The sequence below is a fragment of the Bombus fervidus genome, chromosome 1 (assembly GCF_041682495.2).
Source record: "Bombus fervidus isolate BK054 chromosome 1, iyBomFerv1, whole genome shotgun sequence".
Classification (NCBI taxonomy): domain Eukaryota; kingdom Metazoa; phylum Arthropoda; class Insecta; order Hymenoptera; family Apidae; genus Bombus; species Bombus fervidus.
Genome location: NC_091517.1, coordinates 5,939,504 through 5,955,068, shown reverse-complemented (window position 1 = coordinate 5,955,068; position 15,565 = coordinate 5,939,504). Strand labels below are relative to the sequence as shown.

The 15,565-nt window shown below is 33.0% G+C and overlaps 1 protein-coding gene across 1 annotated transcript in view; it reads left to right on the top strand.

Annotated features, from left to right (window-relative positions):
* Positions 1–9,073: 9,073 nt before the first annotated feature.
* LOC139994806 (very long chain fatty acid elongase AAEL008004) overlaps positions 9,074–15,565 on the top strand; it is a 37,240-nt gene continuing 30,748 nt past the window's right edge. The window contains exon 1 of the mRNA XM_072017793.1: positions 9,074–10,161. The gene's annotated coding sequence lies outside the window, so the exon portion shown is untranslated. The remainder of the gene's footprint in view (positions 10,162–15,565) is intronic.

Genomic DNA, 15,565 nt, shown 5'->3' with positions numbered 1-15,565 from the left:
TTAATACATTGGTATATAGTTGATTCTAATATTAAGTTTCATGTAAATTATGCGCGAAAACTTGATAAATCATAAAATTAATTTCAAACAATAAAATATTCCTTTTAATTTTCAAAAATGTTTTCGTTAGAAAATAGGATATAATATAAAAGTTAAGTAGTAATATTCGTATAATAGAAATCAAATTTTGCATTTAAAAAATTATTGTCTAAGAAGCTTAAACTTTCGTAAATATGAGTGGAAGAAAATCGTATTATCAAATTAATAATTGCAAAAATCTCCGAAAATTTCACTAATTGGATCGCATTAAAATTGAAAAACATTAAGAATATAACAATACAAAAGGTTTTGCACGGAATCACCATTTCAATCTGTTATATCATATATAATACGATTGAAGGAGTACAATTGAGCAAATAAATATTGCAGAGGTGTAGAGTTCTATGCTTCGTATGCAAAATGTTGTTTTATACCTTACTTGTAATTTCATAGGAAAATTTAGTTTCAACTTAGACCACTACTATACTGAATCGATAACTTTGCATGCGATACGAAAATGGTATGGGAGGTCAAGTGACTTCCGAAATACAAAAAAGCATTGAATGTCACGTCTATTCCGTACATCATCGGTAATCAATGATCCAGATACAGACAAGTATCCATTCTTAGTCAATGGTACAAGATGTGACCATCGACGAGATTGCACTTTTTCATCACTGACTAGTCAATGTCTGTATCTTGTCTGTGTCCTAATATAAAATTCCTACTTTAACGACACGCGATTTCTACTTTAACCACCCCAGTGTATAATTTCGATCTTTTACTTATCAACTTGACATAAGATAGTATCAAAGAACTTAAGAGCATAAAGAATTCACAAGATAGAATCAAATTTTCAAATATCATTTCCTACACTTTTCTGAAAGCTGAAATTCAAATTCTAATTTTGTTCTGGCAATGACTATTAGTACTAGTGTATTAAAAATACTATTCAAATTATATAAATAATAACTACGTGTGCATGCGCGTGTGCTTGCTAATACTAGTCTTCAAGAACAAAACTAAGTTCTTGATTATATATACACGCTAAATTCAAAGAGGAAGTGTTTCACGCGATGCCTATCATCCACAGTAAAGACGATCTAGTTGCTAGTTTCGAGAGCGAATAAACCAAGTAGTACTAATTTTCATCAGTGAAAGTGACGACGGGTGAAAGTCGTGAGCCACATCTCATAAAGGAGACACCGTATAAACTGCATATACATCACAAATGCATGTGCTATACATGCTAATATATTACGACAGATATATCATACTTTTACCGGCGATTACGATAGGTTGCGTCCGACTAGCGCGAAACAAGAATTTATAATTTATAATCGAAGGTCCCAAGGAATTAATCATCATCGATGGATCGACAAATGTTATATCAAAGATATGCTAGATACATCAAGCAACGCAAAAATACCTTTATAATATTCAAATTATTCGAGCAGGAAGTACGACCTACGTTTACAAGTAATTCATATACATTATTTTATCTTCAAATTCGATTAATATGAATTGATTCGAAGGTTTGAAGAGAAAAATTATCATATCGTTTGATACGAAATTTTAAGCAATTAGTAACTGAAAAACAATAATACCGATTAATATGGTATCAAAGGTACGTCAAATAAATCAAGCAATGCAGTCTTTTTTTTTTTTATAGTATTCAAATTATTGGACCAAAGATCACGACGCGCTTTTATAACTAATTCGCATACGGTTAGGGTTAGGTCTAGCGTTAGGGTTAGGATTAGGTAACTTGCAAAAGTATTTGATTATTTTTAACATCCACAATTTCGACTATTATAATTATATAGTCGTTCAACACAACTCATCATAATTATAATAATAAAATTTAAGATCGATCTGAAAATGTAATATAAAGCACACATTTATTGCGAACATATACATTTGATAAAACGTTGATAGATATACATAGTAAGAATGATTGTATTAAACATAAAATTATTAGAGTCTAAAGATTGACTTATTAAATATGGAAATTTATTAATATAGCGGATAATATCACTTAAACAGTTTTATAGTCATTATGAAGATTATATTATAATACCATATAATAAAATATACAATAAATATCTCGTAACTTTTACATACGTATTTGTTTCAGACTTTATATTTTTAGAAATATATTCAAATACTTTCATGAATTGCTGTATATTATTCTGCTTTCAAATTTGATTGATATTTGTTTCGAAAAGAAAAATGATCTTGTGTTCCAATTGAAAACGTCAAGCAATTAACAAGCAAAAATTGTTATACTTAATAATAATAGCACAACGATTGTGAAGATCATGAATAACATTACGAAAGTAAACGAATGGTCGAACGCGTTTTCTCAATCTGCATGACTATGTATAAATTTGAACCTGTGATATATAACACCACACAGTGGACACTTAAAAGCGTGTGCATGGCGACGGAAGCAAAACTAAAACGCATATATTATGTATATATCCATTTACTGGTGAAGTTCCATTAAAAATAAACGACGAAGCGAATAAATTGTCGCGTCTGTTCGATCAAATCAAAGAGCAGTCAACTTAATTAACGAATCGAACAACGCAATTATGATTTACGTCACTTCCCCGATTTCAAGTTTCGTAATACAACTCATTACCTTTTATTCAAATTTTTCCGCATACACAATACGATACAACACAAAACCAATTATATGTATACAAACGCCGCTGATAAAGATGTTGCAATAATTCTTTTACGCGTTTCCAATGCTTTCACGAAAAAATTTACATGTGCTACGATTTTAATATGTTAACATACTTGCTAACAACAGATAATATCTTATCAACTTAATAATTATGTACTTCGTAATTATCCTTTAACATCGTTTTTATAATATGCATCTTTGAAGCCCAATCGATCCATAATTGAAATATCGACATAAGATGCCGCCAATATATTTCTACAATTAATATATTATTGCAATCCTATGACTAACCCGAAAGCGATTAATCGAAAGGTAAACTTTAAAACAATTCGTAATAACGAAAGAAAATGCATGACATTATTTTAAAGTAGTACACATTAAAATGATAGTGTGTAAGAGAAGCAGAAGAAACAGAAGTCAGCTACGAAAGTTACAAAGTAAGAACATTGATATATCCAAATATGTGTGTTTTAATAAATGTATCATAGAAGACGAGGTAGGAAATTCTATATTGGTATACAATGAACAGTGAACAGTTAATGCGTCAATAGATAATTAGTGCTGGAAATTTTAATAAATTTTACAGTTCAATGAGATTCAGTTGAGCGTTCAATTAATTTATGCGTCTGTAATGTATTATCGTTTAATATGAGTTCAGAAAAAGCGCAGATAATGTTATTTCCTCGTGCACAATTTCATTCGTTCGATTTTCTACGTTATAAATTCATTGTTTGTGCAAATATTATAGTAGAATAATATTTATTTGCTATTAAGCGTTATTCTACGATGTGTCATCGTACTAGGAAAAAGACTATCATCATAATTAGTCGTTTGTAGATCACACGTACACCACGAGCGAGGTAGGACAGCTGAGACAGAAAAGTCGTCGAGAGGAAATTCAGAAAATCGACTCGAAAGTACAATACACACTGGTGCACTATCAGTACGAGACCCTGATGAAATTATTTTTTAGAATTCTTTACCATCTAAACGCGTTTCTTTCCCGTATGTCTCAAACACTCACGGCTGTGAGGTCAGAGTTGGAGTCTAATCACTAAAGTTGGAGCCGAAGTTGAAAAATATGCTCGAAATAATTGAAAGTTGTAATAAAATTATTTATATATTATAAATACTGCATTTGTATCAAGGTAAAAAAGTACAAAATATAGGAAATCTTCGTATAAAATTGTAGTTACCTTGAAATCTTTGTATTCTACGAAACAGTATTATAAATATTAAACTTCATCGTTTCTTTATTAGGGAGGGAAAACCGTGATTTCTGGAGCGTGTTAGAGCAAAATTTGAGTTGTAATTTATTTTGTAGGAGTAGAAATATGTATTGCAATTGTAGCGATATTCACATCCTTAATAAAGAAATCGAATATATCAATTTCAAGAAATAGCCTCTACTTTCTTTGCATGTAACCATCACAATATAAATTTTGTCTTTTATAGTGCGTAAATTAGTATCACTGTTCGTAAAATCTATTGCTCTGCCGCTTTGCCTTGATAGTGGCACAACTCAACAAATTTCAAATTTGCTCTTATTGCATACAAAGTTTACAATATATTTCTACTTTTATCGTGTAAAATGTTATATCTATAATTCAATTTGCTTTGCGTCAAAGGACAAAATTATTATATTATTAACTAAGCCGCTAGCAACCTGACCTTAGTTTCAATGCAATATTGGGGTTAGTTAAATCTTCAATTGTTTTGTAACACTACAAATGGCAGATTGTACTGCTTTCACAAATAGTAGCACATCTTGCGTTAAGTTAGGCTTATAATGTCGTTGAAACGGCACACGAAGATTTCTTCCTAAATTTTAAAGCGTCTCCCTTCTAAAGTTTAAATTTTTTTAGTTGTTCCATTATCAGAGCAAAACAGTGGTATGTACGTATTACATACATATAATTAGTATGTTAATAACGTATCATAAATGGAGTCGAGGTCGGTGTCAGAATCAAAGTCGAAGTCGGAGATAAAAAAAGAAGAGGAAACTTTGGTTGAGGAACTTTGAATATCAACTCCGCAGCCGTGTAAACAATATTAGACGAAGTAGTGATAATTATATAAGCGCTATCAATAAATGTAACACTGTGAATAGTGACAATCGAAGCTGTGAAAGTCTCAAGACTCTGAATAAGTTTAGTTAATGACCGTTACATATGAAATGCGTGGTTTTATAACGCCAATTTTCTAAAGCGTTTCTAAATATTTTTACGTATTTACAGATGTATTATATGTCATTCTAAAGCCCTGAACTTGCTTCTATCAGATGGAATTATTATTTTTTATTTACGTTCTTAACCTTGCTTTCGTATAGTTTACTTATCAGAATGAATCATAGTAATTTAGTTTTTTACAGTTACTAGAGGAGTTACTAGAGTATCTACTCAAAGTATCAGGGCTGCAACAATATTGCCAAACAGTGTGAAAATCGAAGCTTATTTCAATTCTCTTCTGTTCCAATAAGGTTTTGTTAGAAAAAAATTACAACCATTTGATGTTACCATTAAAAATTAGGCATTTCATGTATAATATTTTCATCTAAAATCATTTTGCCGTGAAACTTTAACAATATGTAATGATATATTTCGAGTTTCGCATAATCGATATTGTTTTAACATATGCATGTGTTTCTCAGACAACGTACACATATTTTGTCCAAAATATTCACTCTTTCACAAATGAAAGATAACTATTATAACTACTGAATTTCATTCATCGTTAAACGATGTGAAAACGTATTAATGCGTAGTTCCTTGGTTTACCTTTTTCAGCAAACAAAAAGATTTTATTTTACGAACTAGCGTCATTGTATGTCTTTGCAAATGCATGTTTATCAAAGATCCGTTAAACAGCTTCCTGGAAAATCAACCAGGAATGTTTGCTGTTCTTCGAAGCACAGATTTTAAGAACTAAAAAAGAATCGATAAATTATTGAACGGTTGTTGTAAAATTATCGTTATTGCTGTATCATATTAACTGCTCCTTCGTATAATTTCGAGATGGTTATGTTTTATTTCTATTACGCTATCGCCTAATACTGTTCGAATTAAAAAGAACACCTTTAGCTTTATACAAATTTATAATGAACGACTTTTACACTTTTCTTACGCACAGAATAACCTCTTTTTACGCACTATGAGCAAATAAATTATTTATGCAAAGTAAAGTCGATAAACAATTATATAAAAAGTAACCAGTTATAATATGCGAAATATCACCTGATGATAATTTAATTAGTGTTAGCAATTACATTTTCTACATTATTCATCATCAGAAACAGTGATCAATGTATCTTCTACTGCCAGAGAAAAGACCTAATTTGAACCAGCTGATTAGAAGGAACAGAATCTTGTTCTTTCTGCGCTTGATCCTATTCTCTTTCTAGATGTATCAAATTTTCTATTTTAAAAAATGAGAATTTGAATTGAGAAAAATGAGAATTTTACTTCAATTTAGAGAATTAATAATTTGCGGATTGTAATCCAATGTAAGAGATATTAAAATATAAGAAGCACCTAGATAAATAGCAGAATATGTAAAAAAAAATATGTTTCTCTTGAATCCTTCAAAATAATAAGAAAAAGTCAAAATGCGAATATCATATAACCGTCTGAACCGGAGAAGTACCGTCTTTTGAGAGGTATTTGCAAGCATCTTGTGACTGTGCAAGCCAGGTAAGAATCACTTTCCCCGATCGTCAAGACTGGGATAACCGTTACATAACATCCCGCAAGGCATTACACAGCATTATACTTTCTGTTCTTTTTTCTGTTAGTCAGTTACTCATATCCTGGTCCACTTGCTTATTCTTTTCTGCCTTGATCGGCTAACAAACAAACGTCGCACAATTTTGTCTTGCTTGCATCTAGAAGGTTTAATGCTGTGCATCTTCATTGAGCGATACATAGAGATTTTTTAGGCCTTCCATGCACAAATTATTTCAAAAATATATAAATAGTATATTTAACAGAGGTGAATCTAACAACAAAACAGAAATTTTCTTCCTCTTCTTCTTATTTGTTTATCTATAGTCACATCAATTACAATGTCGCTTTGTTGACTATACAATCATTAAACTGTGAATTGCTATGTATTTATGAATAATTTGTAGATGCAAAAATACCAAGGTATAGTATTCGTTATAATATTTTATAGGTAAAATATATCTCTACTAAGGTTCCATTTTTTAATTATGTTTGTAAAGATATGAATCTAAATAAATATCTATAATCTACTGATCATGCTTAACACTCTTATTTGTCATTGTACTTAAATTATAGTTGTCAACTTACACAATATGCTGTAGATATCTATGTATAATTATCCCAAATGCATGCTCGAAAACGTGAATTATATTTAGATATTTGCTTTAACATTATATTTGACTATTTCATTGGAAATTGTTACTGAAAGAAATTGGTTCTCGGATTTCATAGTAATTTTCGCCGTGAATTTCGAGCGGCGGGGATAACAATTTTGACCTACATCTACCGAAAGGATCTAAAATGGTTTGAAATATTCTGCGCCGATATTTTCATCGCCAGGATTGTTACATTATTTCATCTCCATTACTTGTTCGTTGACATTATCGTTAGTAAAAACTTCTACAATACTTCATTAGCGTGATGAATATTAATTTTTAACGAGCACACGAGTAATCCGAGCCCATAGAACTTTGAAACCACGGCTGAAGTCTTAAATTCTGCAATAACAACGAAAGACAAAAATGTATAAACCATGATGATGCCAATATGATAATTTATGCTGATTGATAATAATGCATATGTATATGTATATCGCATTTATTCATTTAATTTAATGAAGATAGTACGAATTATTTCGACATTATTATTAAATCAAATATTATTGATTTAAATTATATACAACTCGTTAATGCTTATAATAATATGCTTATAGTAATAATATTATAATAATATAAATATTTAATATTGTTGCACGTTATTGCACCAATATTGACAATATCTATTTAATTCCTCCGAAGAGAATAAAATGAAAACACGTATGATTAATTTGAAATTTCAATTCACTATTATCTACACTTAAAATACAATGGTGTGAATGAAACGAATCTAAAATATTAATGAGGGCAAACCAGAGACATATAAATAATTTACAAATATGATCACTTAATTATAAAGATCAAAAAGCACTTGGATAAGGTTAGGTAACCTCATACATTTTCCAATTTCATTAATCATAGCTTTTTTAATTGTACTTCTGCACATAGCAATTATTCTAAATTATATAAGGATATAAGTTTCACACCGCCTTCTTGTAAAAACTTCTAACTTTTTATCAGAATGACAAAATGACTGATATAATACAACTTGTTAGTACATGAAAAATATATGTAAATAAATTCATAACAGATGTCTGTTTAAAGATTTAACTTTTTTTTCTGAAATTTCCAAGAAAATAAAGCTACACAGACGCACACAGATTTTCGATGCGAGCAATGTTTATTAATCACTAAAAATAATATTTTAAATCAATTAACACAGATTAATATTTCGCAGCATTGTACGTGCATTATAGAATTGTGTAATATATTTTTATTTGTAGTTTTTAAATTTGTCAAAATTTTAAATAATTACATAATAAAACAAAGATAAAACCATAATAATGAATAAGAGGATACTAGAATTTTTCACACATTAAATTTCAAATACATATTTTATAAATACCTGAATGTAGTCATTAAAATTGATTTGAAATAACGTATACACACAATATATAACAATAATTCACAGTCATACAAATTAATAAACGAGAGCGAAACTTTAACAAGCAGCTGACCAAACTTTAACGTTGTTTCCCGCGTAAAAAAGTCATCCTGATTCGTTACACATCTTCACTGGTGCTTCGATCAAGTTTCGTATTTGATTTCCTATCAATTATCTCTAAACGATTATATTAATATATAAATTATTTCCAAATAATTTTCACTCTCTAATATCTTCAACGACACAAACAATACTTTAACCATTCTAATTTGAAGAATTTAAAATTTTATATTCCATAAAGAATTAATAATTGTAACAAATAATCATCTAATCGTTATATCTCAATCATTCTTATATTAAAATTAAATTTATTAAACGAATTAATTTTTTGAAATATTGAAGTTTATTGAATAAAGTCACAATAGATATGACAAATAACAACAGAAAGCTTTTGAAAAACTATGTCTTATAGAAAAATATCTGAGTAAAAATAACGTAAGAGATCCGCGGTTTGAGAACCATTCACGAACGTTTACAGTAATATCCGCAAGATGGCAAGTTGGCGGCAGTGGTTTTCGTCGTCGGCCCGGCGGCCCTCGTTTCTATCGTTTTCGTCGCGTCGTCTTCGTTGTCGTTCCCGTTGTCATCCTCATCTTTGTCGCGATCGGTTTTTCCTTTAATCATTTTTAAAGAGACTCGGTTTATTTTGTTCGATTTGGACGGTCGGTGTGCTACGTCGAGTACGAGTCATAAAGATATCTGGCAAGGGGCGAGGTAGGAGATCCGTATGCGAGCACGCAGAAGAGTGACAGGTTACGAAGAGTCGGTCAAGAGTCGTAGAGAAAGACAGAAGGAAGAAAAAAGAAAGGGCGGAAAGAAAGAAAGGAAAAAAGGGGGGGTGGAAGACTGGTAAAATGAAGCATCGTGGACGAGGGTAGGGCGACGGTGACCAACAGCGAGGTGGATAGGTGGCAGGTAGCATAAACGGAAAACGGCCGGCAGTTAGAGTGTACAAAAAGAAACGAGGTACCGTCAGTCAAGTGCGACCGCGTGCACAGGAAACTCTTGTCGAGATATAATTCTGTTATCCCTCCTCTTTTTCCCTCGCTCTTTATTTCTTTATCTTCCTCCTTCTGCATCTATTTCCCTCTCTATCTCTCTCACTCTTTGTCTGTCTGTCTCGCTCTCTCTCGTGCGCTCTCTCTCTCTCTCTCTCTCTGTTCTTCTCTTCCTCTTCACCTTTTTCCTTCCGTAATACGCGCTCGCGACGGAGAGGAGGATAAAAATCACGTCGATGAAGGAATCTGATGACAAGCAGTCATCATCTTTATTCGTGTTTGCTTGCTTCTAACAGCGAGAAGCGAGTCGAGCTTTCATTCCATTTTGCAATACGATTCGCGAAACTGACATAAAGACGGAAGGAGTACCACCAATCGACTTACACATTCCACGAGGATATAAGGACGAGTTCCGCATTTTTTCTCTGCGACTACAAACCACCAACGTGCTTATTTTATGTACCATCGGCTAGGTGAGAAGAAGAAAACCGGATAGTGTAAGAACTTGGAGAAACAGCAAAGCCGGTAATCACGGTACTACGAGACGTTAGTAACAAGGAGAGAAAGATAACCGAAGAAGAAACAGACGGAAAGCAACGACAAAAAACAGGTGGGTGTAATCTTTTGACATACACGATTCGATTCTAAATAAATTTAGGTTTTGTACGTTTGAGGCGTGCCGACGCGGCTTTTAAGGTTAGGACAGCCCGTGATCGATTTCGAGCTTCGCACAAAACGAAACGAGACACGTCGACCCATGTATATGTTCCACATGATAACCATCGTTTTTTTCGACGGGTACAATGATTATTGATCGACGAGAAAACCATCGTGTATCCCTTTAATCGTCCCGATAATCTACGTACTGTGATCTTGATACATTTCCCGGTAAAACATTCCAAATGAAATCACCCATTTTGAACTTCTCGGTGGTTTCGATGGTTTAACCTAACCTCCAATCCCTACCTCATATAACACAAATGACATTCATCGTTCTTTGCGGAACGACAATTTTTCTCGATGATTAATGATATCACCGATATCAAACGTAATCTTTGTGTTGAAAAATGTAATCTCTGTTATCTAAATATCGAATGTGCAATGTAAATCTGGCATTCTACTCTGCAGATAGAAGTGACGAAGATAAATAAAAAAGACGTGTTATATTCATGATTTACAAATTGTGTTTACGTACGGTGGAATATCTTGGTCGATAGCGCGCGAGATTTCAGTATTAGCATTGACATTCGCTCTTTCGATTTCGATCAAATTTATCAATTCAGCGGTTCGAAATAATCAGCGTTATAAAATTCTTTGTCGATTCCTCGACGAGAATCGTATTTTTCTCTATAGCTGAAATAGTATTCCGGATGATTTGACAGGCGACTCGAGTCGGTTAGGCTCGGTTTGCCTCGAATTCCGTTATATCCGGTCCGCTCTATGCCTACGAGAAATTAATAATTCTTTCGCATACGACCGACAAACGTGTTAGGTTTGAAAATGATAATACCACAGACATTACATTCATTTCCGGTATAATTGGCTCTCATTGCTCGCAAACAGACCAAACGTTCCGTCAAACGCTTTCTCTTTCGTCTTAAAAATTTACGCAATGTGTTTAATTCCGTTGCTTAATAGCAAAACCATATAAAAACACGGAGATCGAAAGTTACTTAGTAAGAGACGTTATCGGTAGTGTCCGGTTACAACTGCGTTCGTCGTTCCCTGGCCGGAAGCCCGACAAAACTGCATTCTCGTTCTTCCTAATTCGTTCCTCTTATGACGTCTGTCAATCGCGTTATTTACGAATGCAAAACTCGACCAGCGAATGTTTCGACATCTTTTCAACCTTGATTGAACTATGATTCAAACACGAAATATTATGGTGAACGAAGAGAATATTTTGTTTAAAACGAACATCTATCTCCAAATATGTACGGTGGCGGAGGATCGAATCGTGTCAACAGCCTATAAGACCACTCAATCCAAATAACAGCCTGACTCGGTAAATAATAGTTCCGACTTCTCCTCCGATTCTTTTCGCCTTTCTTTCCATTGTCGGAGTTGTTCACCTTTAAACGGAATATTCAGTTAATCTTCTACGATGCATCGTCGAACCAGATTCTCCCTCAAACTAGAAATCGTATCGACGAAACGCTTGAGAGACCATCTTAAAACGTATTCGGAAGGCGGAGTACGGTCGAAATGTTGCGATAATTAACTCTTCTGTTACTCGGTTCCTATCGACTTTCGTCGCGAAGAAGAAAAATCAGAATATTATCGGGCCAGTCAATGGCGAAAGCAATTCTGTCTTCTATGTCGGACGATTACGACGGATTTGCAAGAATTAGTAGAGACGCTTCAAGTGCCATTTGGCATTCGGCTTATACGAGTACGTAGCAGTACTATCGTTGCTTTAACTAACGTACTTACCCTCATCCAAAAGTCACTGGACACTTGTCTACTTTGGAGAAAACGATTGTTAGGATATACGTACTTTTTACATTAGACAATTTCAACATTTTATATTAATTCATAGTACGAAATCGCACCATATTCTAATTCGTTTGAGTAACTTATCGATAAAGGATAAAATCAATGCACGAAGTTCTATTCACATTTTAACAATCATTTTGCCCAAAATAAGTAAGTTTACGGTAACGGGGAGTATACATACTCGCTGTTCGGCCAGCAATCGCTATTTTAATCGTCTGATCAATCAAAACAAAAAATTGTTTCCATATTATCGTTTTAAAACACAAAGGCATCTGATGGTGCGAGACGAAGCGAGGCAACTCAGAACAACAATCCGCTAAAAATCCGCAGGGAAGGCTCGGCCGAAAGTAAACACTATTTAAGCAACTCCATCGGACAGCATTACTTTCTCTGTCCTCGACAGATGCTACGTAACGACTGCGCGTCATCGTCAAATTGGATAATTCCGTACGATCAGCTTTATTCTTTTGCGTCACCGTAAAACTTGCTCAGCCTCGCCTCTGCCACGGTAATTAAATTTTTAGCGGTATCCTCTTATTCCGAACGAAATTACATCTTCGCCGACACGACCGACCTACTTTATGTCTGAAGGAGACAACGAAGACAGAGTCGCGCATCGGGGTGGGAGAAGCATCTTAGAAGCGAAAAACCGACGGTTGAGAAGATTGTCCGATGTCTCCGTGTTCAACGAGAAATCGATAGATCTTACGTGGCAGCTTAATACCGATGCTCTTATTTTCCTCGAGTAACCTATCTTAACCTCTATGTTCAGTTTTCGCGTATACTGCCCCGACAAAGGTCGTGTATCGTATCTCTGTCTTTCTTTTTTCATTTTCTCATCGAATATGATTGGCGGAAAAATCTACAGGTCCGATAAAACTTTCTACGTAACCAAGTAGCCACATTATGATTCACGCAATACCGGTGTTATCTCGATTATCTTTCGGCTTTTATGTATTTGCATCCGTGACACATCGTGGCGATGCGATGACAATCCTGAAAAAGACATACGCAAGTGGAACTCGCATGACTACGTAACATACACCCTGAATTACGAGGAAGCGTTTCACTCTCGTACAAGGGTCGTCGGTCGAACGGAAAGAAAAGAAAAATCAATATCAGAATGACCGAGCTTGGTCACGATATGTACGATTGTATAAATTATACACGCGATGTGAAAAAGTGTGGCTGCTTCACACGTTCCTCGCTGAGAGAGTACTTGTTATTTTGCTCCTAAAAGTCGTATAAAAACCGTCATCGTGCATTCCGAGTTCGAAGACAAACGCGTATATCGCGAAGATTGTATTGGTTCAATGATAATTTTGGTTTTGTTTAACTCCTCCGTGATCTCATGCCAATTGTCTTTTAGATTTAGACACTTATAGGGAAAATGAATAATATCAATCGGGATATTATGTTTACTATCAAATTCCATTGTAATCGCCATCTATAAAGATTGAAGTTTGTAATGTTAATCGAACGATTTTGAATCAAGTTCATGATTTAATCTTGCATTCTTTTGATCGTCTGCAACCGCGTCTTACTTTTCTAACGTTAAAAAGTATATCTCGAGTTTGAGCAAAATATGGAAGAATTGTTATTAGTACGTATATCATTTTAGTCTTCTTGGAACATTAAAAGTGTCTCGTCTGCTAAAATGGAAGTAAGATCGTCATATAAAAATTCGAGGATTACGGCAGAGTTAATTTAGAGAAATATAATATGTATATACGAATGTTTTGTTCGTTTCTATTTGCGATTTGTTATTCAGAAATGAATCATCCATCTGTTATATGCAAAGTTGCGCGCTCAAAATAATTAGATCATTTGCCTGGATGACTTTGTTGTTTAGTAAGGTATTTGATAATACTTTAATAACTTCAAATATTATATATGATAGATAAATATCGACGTAACCTAAATTGAATTGCACTATGTGTACTACAAATTTTGTCCTATCTCAAATGTTAACGAATTCGTTAGATGAACAAAAAAGAAAGTGTTCCAAAAAGACTTGATCATAACAAACAGTCATCGTATTTCAAGTGTCTTTTTTTTAGTATTTATATATTGTTTTCATAATTACATCAATGATCGACCGATAAAAAACGGATTTTTTATGCACCGTGATTTACATATTTCGTTTGACATGTGCGAGATACATGAAAAACGATATAAAATTCAAATATCGCTGTTAGACATTTTAGTCTACTCAGCTAAATAGCGATAAAATAATAATAACGTATAAAAAAATTATACGATGGCGTAAAGAGCGACAGTCGTTTAACAGAACGAACAGTTAACAGCGTTTCTCTTCGTAGAGTCGCTCGTTCGAGGAGAAAATTTCATGATCAAGTCGAAGGAGGTCTATTTTCATCGACACCGGTCTTTTCTTTCGGGGAACAGTCATCGATAAATTCTTCACCGATTGAGTGATTTTGCTAGTGATCAATTTTGAACAACCAATCGGTAGTAATTTTATTATGCGATCCTGTCCAGAGTAGAACATTATTCAAATTGTTTCGAATTTCTAATAAATATCTATCTAAGATAATTATCTACATAAATTCGTATTAGATAAATATCTTATTTGTGGAATAATTATCTGTTATCCGTAACAAATTATTCGGATAATAATACTAATAATTGCTTGTTTTCACCTAATTTTGTACAAATATACAGGTACAATTCTTACTATTAATTTACCAAGAAACAACAAACTTCCTAACGTGGCACCTAAAAAAAAAAATCGGTTACAAAAGTCAATATTACAATAACTGAACAATGAAACTTGAAAATGTACCACACGTTCAGTACCATGTGCATCTTCGATGTAGCTCATACATATTTATATACAATCAGTGTAAAAAGTATTCGTACAATACTCAACTTCAACAAAAATATTATATAACATCATATACTAACAAAATTTTATTAGATAAAAAATATATACATATTCTTACAAATCCCCAGAATAATCAAGGAAAAAGAATGCGATATCTATTCCTGTTGTGAAAATATTAATAAATATTTGCGTACTATGTATTCGTACAGTTGCTGCTTCATCTTCGTCTGCATTAAAGTGTAGAAAAAAATAGGTTTCGAAAACAATTTCATCCTGATGCAAGATTCAACGATTCGAAGCACAATGCTATTAATTTGCGAGCGTAGATCTTGTGGAATGTTCGGAAATTCATATTCAATTCATAAAATCAAAGGGAAACCCCACTAAGTATTAAAATAATTAAACTTAGTAATTTCCTTTCTAACTTTTCCCATTAAACTGTAACTATACGAATACTTATTACACATATACGTTTGCCATTCTTTTAGATATTTGTTAATATTTTCACAGAGGATATAGATACCCCATTTAATTAATGAAAATCTGCAGGCTTATAGGAATATGCACATATTATTTATTTATTTGCTAAAATTTTGTTAATAAGCGATGTTCTACAATATTCTATACCTTTTACACTAACTGTATATAACATTTATTCAATTTAATCAAAACA